Source organism: Acinonyx jubatus, chromosome D2 (genome assembly GCF_027475565.1).
Source record: "Acinonyx jubatus isolate Ajub_Pintada_27869175 chromosome D2, VMU_Ajub_asm_v1.0, whole genome shotgun sequence".
NCBI lineage: Eukaryota > Metazoa > Chordata > Mammalia > Carnivora > Felidae > Acinonyx > Acinonyx jubatus.
In genome coordinates this window covers 42012244-42024959 of record NC_069393.1, presented here as the reverse complement: position 1 = coordinate 42024959, position 12716 = coordinate 42012244, and the positions used below count along the sequence as shown (strand labels likewise).

General features: G+C 45.3%; 1 pseudogene; it reads right to left on the bottom strand.

Annotated features, from left to right (window-relative positions):
• Nucleotides 1-12716, bottom strand: part of LOC113600205 (60S ribosomal protein L31-like) — a 254519-nt pseudogene that overhangs the window by 233735 nt on the left and 8068 nt on the right.

Here is a 12716-nt window from a genome sequence, read left to right as displayed (position 1 = left end):
TCTCCTATTCTGCAGAGGTTACCCACCATGGGCCATTAAAAAGATACTCATTTTTAAAATATAGTTGACGGTCTGGAAGATGTATTTGAGGTATCAGAAAACGGAGCCCATTATGTGACATTTAGAATATATAGTGTGGCGATATATTCCTAAAATGTGCAATATACCTTATAAATTTATATTGCATACACGGCACTTAGATATTTGTATTATTTTTCCTCTGTGGATTCAGTTTCTAGATGATTTCCCTGTTTGAGCTACACCTTATTATTGGGCCCCTGGCCAACATAGCAGCCGCGGGGGGGGGGGGGGGGGGGAGGAGGGTGTGCGGGGAGGAGGGAGACATGAACGCAGAGTTCAAGGTCAGTCAGTTGTAGATTTCACACCAACTAGACTAAGGGAGCCCAGGGAGTTAAAGTGTTTCCATTTGCCAGGCATACTCAGATACACACTGCCAGTGATTACATGTGGTGGGCAGGTGCTAATTTCCCCCATTTTAAAGATGAGAGCACTGAGGCTGTAGCAGTGAAGTCACCTGCTGATAGTCATGCAGCTAATGAGGGGCAGAGGAAGGATCACAGCCCAGGTCAGCCAGATTCACAAAATGCACATTCACCTGCAGTGCCTCACTGCCATCAAGGAAGAGCCCCAGGTCTGTGGGCCATTGTCTAATAGAGAAGACAGTGATAATGGAATAGAACTCAAGTCTGAGACCCAAGGGGACACGAAAGCTCCTCCTCAGAACTTCTGGGGCTGGAAATCACTTTGACTGGAAGAAGAGTTGAGGCTCAGAGAAGGTGGGAAGAAATGGACATGGTAGCTAAACACAAAATGCAAACTCCTTCCCATGGCATGAAAGGTCCACTCCAATATAGCCCCAAATTTCCTGTCCCACTGCCTCTCTCCTCTGCATCCATATGTGAAGACAGGTCTTCCCAACTCCCAGAAATGTCAAGTCCTATGGCTGAGCCTTCCCTGGTGTCATTTCCACTTCTGAAAGGCATCTCCTACTCACTCCCTATTTGGGTCCTGTTCATCATCCTCACTCTTCCTCCAGGTCTTCGCCAAACCTCCACCCCCCGTCCTGAAGACTTTTCCACTCATCTACACCATGCTCCTGCTGTCTACACTTCACTTCCACATGTTAGTGTGTATCCTAACCCTGAGCTCCCACTCACCCATAAGACCAGGCCCAGAGTATGTGCTCAGTTAACACTTATCAGATGAAATGAGTGAACATCTGAGAACCAATTGACCTTTCTTTGCATTTTGGGTTTCTCCCATTTTTCTGCAGTTGTTCAGAGTTGTTTTCCAGGGCTGTCCAGAGAATGTAGACTTTGAGAAAAGCTAACTTCAATTTCTTCCAAGGATGCAGCAAAGACAGACACTCTCCTAGTGTCCCACAGAGACTGGAATCCAAGGCTAATGGAAATGAAGAAGCAGACGAGATGAAATGCAGTGGGAAAACCTCTCTGACTAGTGTGGTTCTGCCATTCCATGACCATTCCCCAGCCCAGGGGAGCTGCCTCACTCTGCATAAAAGGAACCCAAGTCTCCATAGCTATGAGATGGCCTCATTCTCCCCAACAACGTTCCTGTCTTTGATTGCTTATGGACTGAACTCTATTTCATTCATCTAGTCTCTTCTTTATTTTTTTTTTTTTGTATTTTCTTTAAATTTTGAGAGTGAGAGATAGAGAGTAGGCAGGAGAGGGGCAGAGAGACAGACAGAATCCCAAGCAGGTTCCACACTGTCAGGGCAGAGCACCACGCAGGGCTTGAACTCACAAACCTCGAGATCATGACCTGAGCCGAAGTCAAGAGTCAGATGCTTAACCAACTGAGCCACCCAGATGTTCCCAGCCTCTTCTTTGTTATAGACTTACACTATTGGGTCCCAGGATGTCTCTGGTGTCCCCTGGCTACCTGAGTGATGATACAGTGAACCGTCTTTTGTTGCAGATCTGGAGAGTATGTCATAGGACGTAGAGAGCACAGGGAAGCATAGCTGTGATGAGTTCGCTTTCGAGCTCACGGAACAGAGAAGGGACTCAGACATTTCTGGTAAGTTGATGTCCTGAATTTCCCACCAGAACATAAGCTCCTTAAGGGGAGGGACTTCAGTGTTTTGTTTTGTTTTGTTTGTTTTGTTTTGTTGAGAGAGAGAGAGAGAGAGTGTGCACTCCAGCTGGGGAAAGGGGCAGGGGAGAGGGAGAGAGAGAATCTTAAGCAGGCTCTACATTCAGTGCTGAGCATGACACAGGGCTTGATCTCATGACCCTGAGATCATGACCTGAGCCAAAATCAAGAGTCAGAAGCTTAACTGACTGAGCCACCCAGGTGCCCGCCCCAAAGGACGCCAGTGTTTTTCACCACTCTGTGTCTCTAATACAAAGAACAATACATATCCGGAATTCAATAAATACATCTATTGAATGAATGAATGAATGAATGAATGAAGAGATGGATGGATGGATGGATGGATGGATTGCTTTAAGGGGGGATTCTGAACTGGGGCTAAAGGCACAGAGAGTGTGTGCAGCAACCCCTCTGTAAAAAGAGCAGCAACCCCTCTGTAAAAAGAAAGACAGTCAAGGCTGAGCACACCCTGGCTCATGTCCTGGGGGTGAAAAGGCTTAGGAACAAAAGGCGACAAAATTAGACTCCAACAATAAGAGATGCGGGGAGACTCCAAGTACAAGCAAGGTTGCCCCAGGACCACTGAAAGGTTGAGCACAGCCTGTGGAGAAGGCCATCTCCTGTTTCCTCATCCGTGCAGGGACAAGATGCTGCTCACAGCCTGTCAGGACCACAGAGAGGTTCTGGCTCAGCCAGACTGCTCATGAAAGGGGTAGTTTCTCCCTGAGAGGTGCAGGTGCAGCAGTGAGCCCCTCCCTCAAACAGCAGACGCATCCATTGGAGGCCCAAGAAGAACCTGGGGGATTTATTGCTAAACCCACAAGAAGCAATTCTTGGGCTCCCAGAAATACCTAGGGAAGCAGAGTCACTGAGGGAAGCCTGTGGTCATTCAGGGTCCTGGGTGAGCAAAGTTCAGACATGCTCTGGGCCCCCTGGTTGGTGGGACATAGGACTTCCAGGATACTCTTAACTGTCTGGTCCAGCAGCCCATAGCCAAAGACATGGTGCAGATCCCGGAGGAAGAGCAGGACTGAGACAGAACCACTCGTGAGCAGAGGCCTGGGCCTAGGAAACTTGCTCAGGCATGAGCGCAGTCCAGGGGTGGAGGGCGGGGCGGGGGGGGGGGGGCATTGCCAGCACCACCTGGTGTTCCTGAGCTCTCCCCACACTCAGCAGAGCACTTCCATTTGCAGGATGTGGCCATAACCCACCCCCACCCCCCACGGCTGCCTCATCCTTGCGCCGCAGCCATGTTATGAGCAATCTACCCACCAACAAGCCAGGCAGTGTTACAGATAGAAAGTGGGCCTGACAGCATGAGCTGGATAGGGTGAGCCCTGGGTTAAGCCTCCTGGAGTCAGGGCTCCCAGTGTCTCCCCCATTGGAGGTCTCAGGGTCTGCCCCACCTGGTCCCTGATCAGAGTAGAAGGGGCATCAACAGCTATAGGCCTCTGACAGGGAGATTTCTGAGATTAAGCTGGCAGTCTTGGATCAACCTATGACTTTCTGATGGCTGGACAACTGTGCCCCCTCAAGCCTCCTGTCTCCTACCTTCCCAACGTTAGCCCAGCATATCTGGCTACCACTAGCACTGGCGTCTAGATCAGACATCAGCTGGCCTAGTCAGGGCTGGAATATCAGCTCAGGAAGAAGATACAGAGCGTATGCTGGGTGTATTCACAGAGCATGTGCTAGGTACCTGTCACAGTGAGCATCATCCCCTTTAATGACCACAACCTTGCAAGCTACCAAGAATTGAACCCACCATATAAATAGAAGAGTAAAGCCCAGTGGACTCCCTTAACTAACCCAAGGTCCACACTAGTGACTTTTCAGCTGATACAAGACTGAGCTCCCTCTGACTCCGGCTGTTCACAACCCCTTTCTGCATCTCCATGACCCCAGTCTTGGGCCCGGAGCCTGCTAAGAATGCCAGGCAGCTTTAGAGAAGACAGAACCACCTCCCTGCTACCTCTGCCTTTCTCCTGCTCTGCTATTGTGCCCTTGTGTCTCCCTGAGGCTCTCCAAGTCAGCACACAAGGATCTTTGTTCTCATTCCTTCGTTGGTCATCTTCCCAGTCATGTTCACCATATAGACAATGGCCTCTGCTCCAAGAAGCAACAGTGCTAATCCACGCCAGGACCTTGATTTGAGGCATCTTGCGTCTTCCTTATCTCCTTACTTTCCCCAACTTCAGACATTCCCTCACTTGTCTCCTAGGGCAATGAGCCTCTATCGGCCCAAGGCCATGTTCTCCCAGGCCTCTCCTCTAATGGCAGGCCCAAGCCCTGCCTTCCAAATTCAATTATTAGAAAACTTGCTTACAAATGCAAGTGCTCTCTCTCCCTCTCCCCGCCCCCAGTACTTCTTTTAATCAATCCCATTTTCTGCAAGAACAGCCTATTCTTAAAAGCCAGCTCCACCAGCTCCTGGTCTCCAAGGCCTACACCTGCCATGGCCAAAGCCACAGCCAGAGGAATACTCAGGTCACTGCCATTCCTTGCCCTCAGGATTCACCACTTTGAGACTGTTCCCTAGGCCTAAGTTTGGTTCTACCAGGCCCTATCCAGGCCCGCCTCCCACTTGGTTTTCTGTGAGAAGAGAGAGAACAGAAGTTTTGAGCTTGGGCACCAAAGCGGACCTCAGATTTTCAATTCAAATGGACTGAGCACCACATAGAGATCTCTGCTCTTGGACACAGATACACTTGTCATTTATGGTAATTTCAAGAAATTCCAAATCTTCTGAATGTAACATTCAGCCTGAATCCAAAGCTGGACACTTCTTGAAGATTTCAACACATAATAATACTAACTACAGTAACAATAGTAATAATACTGAGTCAATGCTAACACTACATTATGGCCATTGTATCAGAACTGAGAATCAGATTGTAAATGGTTTGCTACAGCTAACAGACCATTTACTACTGACCAACAACTGTGTGCCCGGCACCCTTCTAGGAGCTGGAGGATACAACAATGAACAAGACAGGCAAAGAGCACTGCCCTCAGGGACCTTACATTCCAGGAAAGTACCTGATGCATGCTGCTGCCCCAGATGGACCCCGAGAAAAGAGGGTGGCAAGTACAGAATGTCTGCTAAGCCCCAGGGGAATGCCAGTCAGGGAGGAAAGGGGAATGTCTGGGGCCATGGGCATTCAGCAGATGTGCCAGAAGTCTGAGGGGCTCCAGCCTCTAGAAGCCTCAGGGCACAAGATGGCTCTTCCACTCACAGAGGTGGCTCTGCCCACACCCACCTCAGCACTCAAAAGAGCCTCAGGTCTCAAAAGATTTCCTGCTGCTTTGTCCTTAAAGCACACTCAGCTGCCATTGCTGTTTACAAAGTAAAGCTAAATGCACAGAACGGGCACTCAAAAAGCTTTTAGGACCTCAGTGCTATGCAATCCGGCAAGCGTTGAAAAAATGCTGACTTTAAGCAAAGCCACTCTGAGACTTCAGAACAATGCACGGGGCACCTGGGTGGCTTAGTCAGTTAAGCGTCTGACTTCGGCTCAGGTCATGATCTCCCGGTTCATGAGTTCGAGCTCCGCATCAGGCTCTGTGCTGACAGCTCAGAGCCTGGGGCCTGCTTCGGATCTGTGTCTCCCTGTCTCTCTGCACCTCCTCTGCTCACATTCTGTCTCTCTCTCTCTCTCTCTCTCTCTCTCTCTCTCAGATATAAATAAACATTTAAAAATTAAAAAAAAAAAAAAGGATGCACGGTGCTGACCCAGGCGTCCCATTTTACAGCCATAGAGGAAAGGATGAATGCACAGACAGAGTGACTTGAGCAGCTCCCAAGATGCCTAGAGTTAGGTGAGTTTCACCCACGGGGACCCTGATTCTGACCTGTGGGCTTCACACTCCCAGAGCCGAGCCCAGAGGCTGGTGGTGGAGGGAGCTGGACCTGAGTGCCTTCTATCCAGTGGCATTGTTCCTGAGCCTCAAGATTCAAAGTGCAGTATCCTCAGGCTATTTCTTTCCCTTGACAAAGATTTGGAGTCTCAATTGAGCCCAGGAATAGGGTGGCGGAGGAACCCTATAAAAGCTCCAAAGGAGCGAGCTGAATTTGACAACAGAAACAGGGCCATGGAAACAGAGAAGTGTCAGCCCTGAGAACTACAAGGCACAACCACCAGAACAGAAGCAAGACACAAAAGTGAGGTGGGGAAAAATAATCCACAAAGCACAACGCTCGAGGAGCTGCTGAAGAACCTGACAACAAAGGGGAAATCCTCAGAGTCATCCTCCCAGGGGCTCGTAGCGGGCGACCACATTACTGCCCAAGATGTCTGTGTTCTCTGTGCATGAGCATGTGGGGCAGCTGGCCTTTTAACCCTGGGACACATGAATGGATTTTCTAATTAGTGCACTCAGGTTGCATGCCATTTATTTGAAAAGGCTAAGCACACATTTTTATACCAATCTCCCTTCCTTAAGTGCCATTTTCAAAGATTATATCCATATTAATACAAGACTGCTGGTATCGTGCCTAACCACAACTCTTACCTACCCACATCATATGAGCCATCATGTGGGCAGGTCCTACTAAAGCTCATGTTCGCTCGACTGGCGTTTACTCACTCAAAAAAACAGGACACTCTGGATAATCTCTGCAAGAGGAGGAGTCAAACTTGCAAAGACCCGGTATCACCCCTTACTTTCCAGTCCTCTGATTTCCATGAATAGGGAAAACAAACCTGGGGTATTTCCGCAGTGATTCAACATCTGATTCAGTCACAGAGGCTATGAGGCAGTGCTGTAAGTTGTATCTCTGCCTTTCATGCACAGTCTTCCCTGTAAAAGAAATCAGGCAGTGGGAAATGAATGACTGGGTGTCTAGATGGCACAGTGGACCAGATTCAGTTTTGTAGAGACCTTGTGGGTTCCCAAACTGAGCCTCGTACACCGAGGGCAAGGAAAGAGTGAAGAGACAGGTCACTCCAGGTTGGTAGGTGGCAGGTTGAATAAGCAAAGGAACTTACTTACGAGGCTTGCTTGGTGGTCACTAGACAAATAGATCTCTGCACTGGCCCCCAAAATCTTAAAGTTTATGTGGAAGCCTTCACTGCATTCAGACACGTGTACTTTACAATCAGTCTTAACACCTTACTCTCTCCAACTATGTCTCTGAAACAGCTCCCACCAGGGGAACGATGAATAGTACAAACCAAGAATGGAGGGGAGGTGGGGGGGAGGAGACAGCTCATAGGTCAACTGGAGGCCACATCCTCTTTGACCTCCTCCTTCAGACCTGAATTGAAATGTTCAGACAATGGGCTTTGGGAAGACAACGCCCTTCCCAGATCCAACAAGCCAATGAAGCACATTCATTTGAAATTTAAGGAAGGTGGGGAAAAATACAGTCTAGATAAAACTAAATCTAAATATTCTGCAGGATAGAAACTTTAAGACAAAGAAAAACTCACAAGTATCTTCCACCAAATTATACTGTTTAAGCAGGGATAGAACCACATAGCTGTTTTGAACCTTTTTGTATTACTTGTGAATGCCCCAAACATTTCAAAATAAAATTTTAAGAGAAAAAGGCCATTGAAAGTGAGAAAAGTGGAGGAAGGGAAGAAAGGAAGGAATAAACAAAAAGCAAGGTTTCTAAGAAAATATCACTGGTTAGAAGATTTGAACAACACACAGCTATGCATTCTTTTTCTTTTTAAGTTTATTTATTTGTTTTGAGAAAGTCAGACAGCGTGAGTGGGGCAGGCACAGAGAGAGAAGGGGAGAGAGAATCCCAAGCAGGCTCCTCACTGCCAGTGCAGAGCCCAATGCAGGGCTTAATTAAACTTGTGAAAACTGTGAGATCAAGATCTGAGCATAAACCAAGAGTCGGAGGCTTAACTGACTGAGCCACCCAGCACCCTGAGCTATGCATTCTTACTCAAAGTAGGATCCACACCCCACAATGCAAAGCATTGGTTTACACATGCAAGCAGTTCAACAAGCTACAAGTTAAACACAAAGAGAGCCAAATCCAGACATATAATAAATTGTCAAAAGCTGTTATGCCCAGAATTCGTGATCCCCAAACACCACCAGGGAGCCAAGTTCGATGCAAAAGCAAAGAGCCTTTATTCGAGCTAGCTCGAGCTCATTCCCCTACCTGCACCGACGCAGCGGCGAGATGCCTGAGATGCTGGGGAGACAGCAAGTTTCAAAAGCACAAAGGTTTTATAGGGTGTAGGGGCAGTTGGTGAGGTAATGGCTGTGGCCTCAGCCGATTGGCTGGGGAAGGGTCGTGGCCTCAGCCGATTGGCTGGGGAAGGGTCGGAGTCCTGTTACGCAGGTCGCAGGGCGTGTTTTGATCGGGAAGTTTGAACAGGTGAGTGGGAGGTTACTCAAGGGCACGAGGTGTGGTCTGAGGTTTCTGCGATTTTGCCGGAAAGGGGGCATGTCGGGGACATAGTCACTCAAGGTGGAGGACACAGAACAAGATGGAATCGGCCGGCGTAGGTCCACTCTTTCAAAGCCAAAGACAAATCGGCAAGGTTGTGGAATCAAGATCAACATAAAAGGCTCAATAGCATCTCTGTACAATAGCTATGAATAATCTGAAAATGAAATTAAGAAAGTAATTCTACTTACAATGACAGAAAAAAAGGATATTACTTAGTACATATTACAGACCAAAAATACATAGGAATGCATTTAACAAAAGAAGTGCAAGACTTGTACCCTGAAAACTTCAAAATATTGTTTAAAAGAAATTAAAGAAGGTCAAAATAAGAGAAATGACCTTTCACATTCATGCATCAGAAGGCTTAATAGTGCTAAGTGATGACCCTCCCAAATCGAACCATAGATTTGATATGATACCTATTGAAATTATAGCCGCCCCTTTTTTTTTGGCTGCATAAATTGGCAATCCGATCCTAAAATTCACATGGAAATGCAAGGGAAACCGCTATAGAAACTTAAATATAGAAATTAAGATGGACACACTAGTGCTTCAGCAAGGCTTGATTTTAAAGGAGCACATTTTTCCCTTCCTCATTCTTGAAGCTTCCCTCTCCCCTTGACTTGTTTCTTTTACAGAATCCTTTGTTCCAGGAACTCAGTATTGATATTGACATCTCACGGACCTCAATGTATATACTTAGTAACGAGACTCGGATGGCCAGTGCCAGCACTAGTCAGGACATCACGTTGAAGACACGATGACCACGGCTGGCAGCACATGCCAGATGCTTACCAAAACCACCCAGATCCTGTATTTTCCTATAAAACCCCTCCATCTTTTACCCCAGGCAGGTCTGCAGTCTTGAAGACATTAGCCCTGCTGCAGCCTCTTTTGCCTGGCAGAATAATAAAACTATTGTTCCTCCTTATCCCCAGACCCTGTCTTTGTGTTCTATTTCAGCTCTGGAACTTAGAATAGCCAAAACAATCTTGAAAAAAAAAAAAAAAAAGAATACAATTGGAATATTCAAATGTCCTGGTCTTTAGTACTTTCTAAAAAGCCACAGTAATCAAGACAATGTGGTACTGACTTAAGGATAAATAGTAAATCAATGGAATAGAATTGAGACTTGAGACTTAAGGTCAACTGATGCATGACAAAGTGCCAAGATGATTCAATGGGGGTTATAACAGTCTTCTCAGTAACTGGATCTCCACATTAAAAAGAGTGAATTCGAACCCCTATGTCACAACCATATACAAAACAACTCAAAATGGATCACAGACCTAAATATAAAAGCTCAAGCTACAAAAGTCTTAGAGGAAAACATAAGATCTCTGTGACCAGGAGTTAGTCAAAGAATTCACCTTGATTATTTCATGTGAAAGATGCCAGTCACAACTGATCACCTCACAGCTTGTAGGATTCCATCTATATGAATTCCCAGAATAGTCAAACCTATAAAGATGGAAAGTAGATTATTGTTTGCATGGGCCTGGGGGGGAGAGGGGTAAGAATGGGATGTGACTGTGAATGGGTATAGTATTTCTTTGAGGGGTGATTTTGGTTTTGGGGTCTTTTGTTCTAACATTGGATTACACAACTCTGAAAATACTAAAACCTATTGAATTCTACGCTTTAAAATAGGTGAATTGTATGGTACATGAGTTAGATTTCAATTAAAAAAAAACACAGAAGAGGCTCAAGATACAAGAGTCTTTTCCAGGGAAATGGCAAACAGTTCACATACTGGCAGTTCTCTGGGGATGGGGCTTTTGAGGAGTCCAATTCAGTGTGGCCCTTCCAGTGGCTACTAGTGCCTCTGTTTTTCATAGCTACTATGGTTCCAATGCCTCTAGTTTTTAAGGCCACTGTGAATCTGGGGGAAGAGAGTTGGGAATAGGGCAAGGTACCATGCCACAGAGTTCACTGTTCTTACTGAGATTCAGTCATTTTTCTCAAATAAATTTTCTTTAGATCCGTTCTAGCCTTTGGTTAATTTCCAAAGTTCTGCAAAAGTTGATTTTGACAATTTTTCTGTTGTCTTTGCTGCTTTTATAGAGGAACAGATTTATAGAGGTCCTCACTCCACCATTCTAGAAGTTCTGGCTCCACTTTTTTAAGGCACTTATCACAGTTGAATTTGACAACTTTCTGTGTGGTTTCTTTATGAATGTGTGTCTCCCCCACTGATCATTAAGTGTCACAAGGACAATATCTACACTGTGGTTATGTTTTGTCCTTCCTAGATTCTACCACAGAGACACACAGTAGGTACTCCATAAATATTTGTTAAGTTGATCAAAGGTCATTAGCACAGGCTAGTGAACACACAATCTCCACAGACTGGTATCATGATACAAACCTGTCCATTAACCTCAAGGGAGCCCTCAATCCTGTTCAGCTCTCAGGGAATACACATTCTCAGGGGCCTGAAAACTCTGACTTCCTCTCCCCACTGCCCTCTCTGATGATGATCTTGGTTTATTCTTCATAGATAATATCAGACCATAACTTCTTCCACTTTCCACCTCCAAATGTACCAACATACTCACATTGGTTCCCATATTCTCCTTCTTTCTTCCTGTTACAGTAAAAAGACAACCCTTCCTGGAAAATGTCAATCCCCATGCAACCATCCTGCTCCTTCAAGAACCTACCACAGTGATTCTCCCTCTTTTCACATGCATCTTCCTCTTTCCACTCTACTGAATTTTTTCCAATTGCATTAGAACACATTTTTTCCCTAACTTTTTGTTTGTTTTTTTTTAATATCCCCAACTTGGACCTCACAGCCTCCTTCCAGCAGATGCCTTGTTCCTCTATTTCCAAGCCAAACTTCTTTAAAGATTTGGCTACAAGCTCTGGTTCCATCTCCTTACCTTCTACTTGATATTTACACCATTCTTAGCTGTGCTCCGTGTCTACTAAGAAGCTAAATGGTTCTGATATTTTCATTTTATTCTTTCAACAAGCAAATATTGAACACCCACTATCAGTGCCAAACACTGTTCTAGGAACAAGATATAGAATACAAACAATAAGATAAATAAGACATACACATTCTTTGGACATTTTCTTTATAGCTTTCATCTTTATTGGCCTTCCATCCATATGAGGTACAAGTGGCCACTGACTCTGTGGAAATACCTTCTTTCCTTGACTTGCAGTGCACCTTACTCCAATCTCTCTGGCCACTATTTTCAGGCTTCTTGACTGGATATTTCTCATAGTACTAGTCTTTGTGATTGAGGGTTTTTTTTTTTAATTTTTGAGGGAAAATTCACATAACTTAAAATTTACCATTTAATTCCAGTCTTTAAATGTTAGATTTCCTCTGGAATTTTCTTTTCTTCTTCCTCTCTATTTTCATAGAGGACTTTATCTGCTCCTTTCATTTTAAGTGCCTTCCATTTGTGTACCCCCCACTTATATTTGCAGCCTGAAACTCTCATAAGTCCAGACACCAATAAACAGCCCTCTCTACTTGGTTATTTAACAAGGACTTGAAACAGTATTTTCCCTAAAGTTTTCTCCTCCTGCAGTATCCCTTTGGCACTAACATGCATTCAACTGCTCCACTATAAAACTTTGTAGATATTCTGGACACTTCCCTTTTCCTCGCAATTCATGTCAACTTTACAAACCAAATAGCTCTCAGATTCATCCATGTCTTCCCATTTCTAACAATGACACTCTGAACTCTCACTGTGCAAGATGTTCTCAACTGTTCTCCCAACATCCAGTGTCCTCACCCCCCACCAAGTCCACTCTCCACACAGCAGAATGAATTTTACCCTCTGTGACCAAGTTAGGCCTCCAAGTATAAGCTTCCCTAGCTTCCTTAACATCTTGATTTATTTTTTACTATTTAAATTAATTAGCCATGATTAGTTTTAATTCTCCCTTCACCTGGGTGAATGTAAACTCCATGAGAGCAGGGAGAATATTGACTTTGTTTTTAGCTGTTTTCCTAATGTCTACTAAAATTTCTCAAATAGAGTAGGTGCTTAATAACTGCTTGCTAATATCATAAAAGCCATATACAGAAGACTCACTGCTAATATCATCCTCAATGGGGAAAAACTGAGAGTATTTCCCCTAAGGTCAGGAACATGACAGGGATGTCCACTCTTGCCACTGTTATTCAACATAG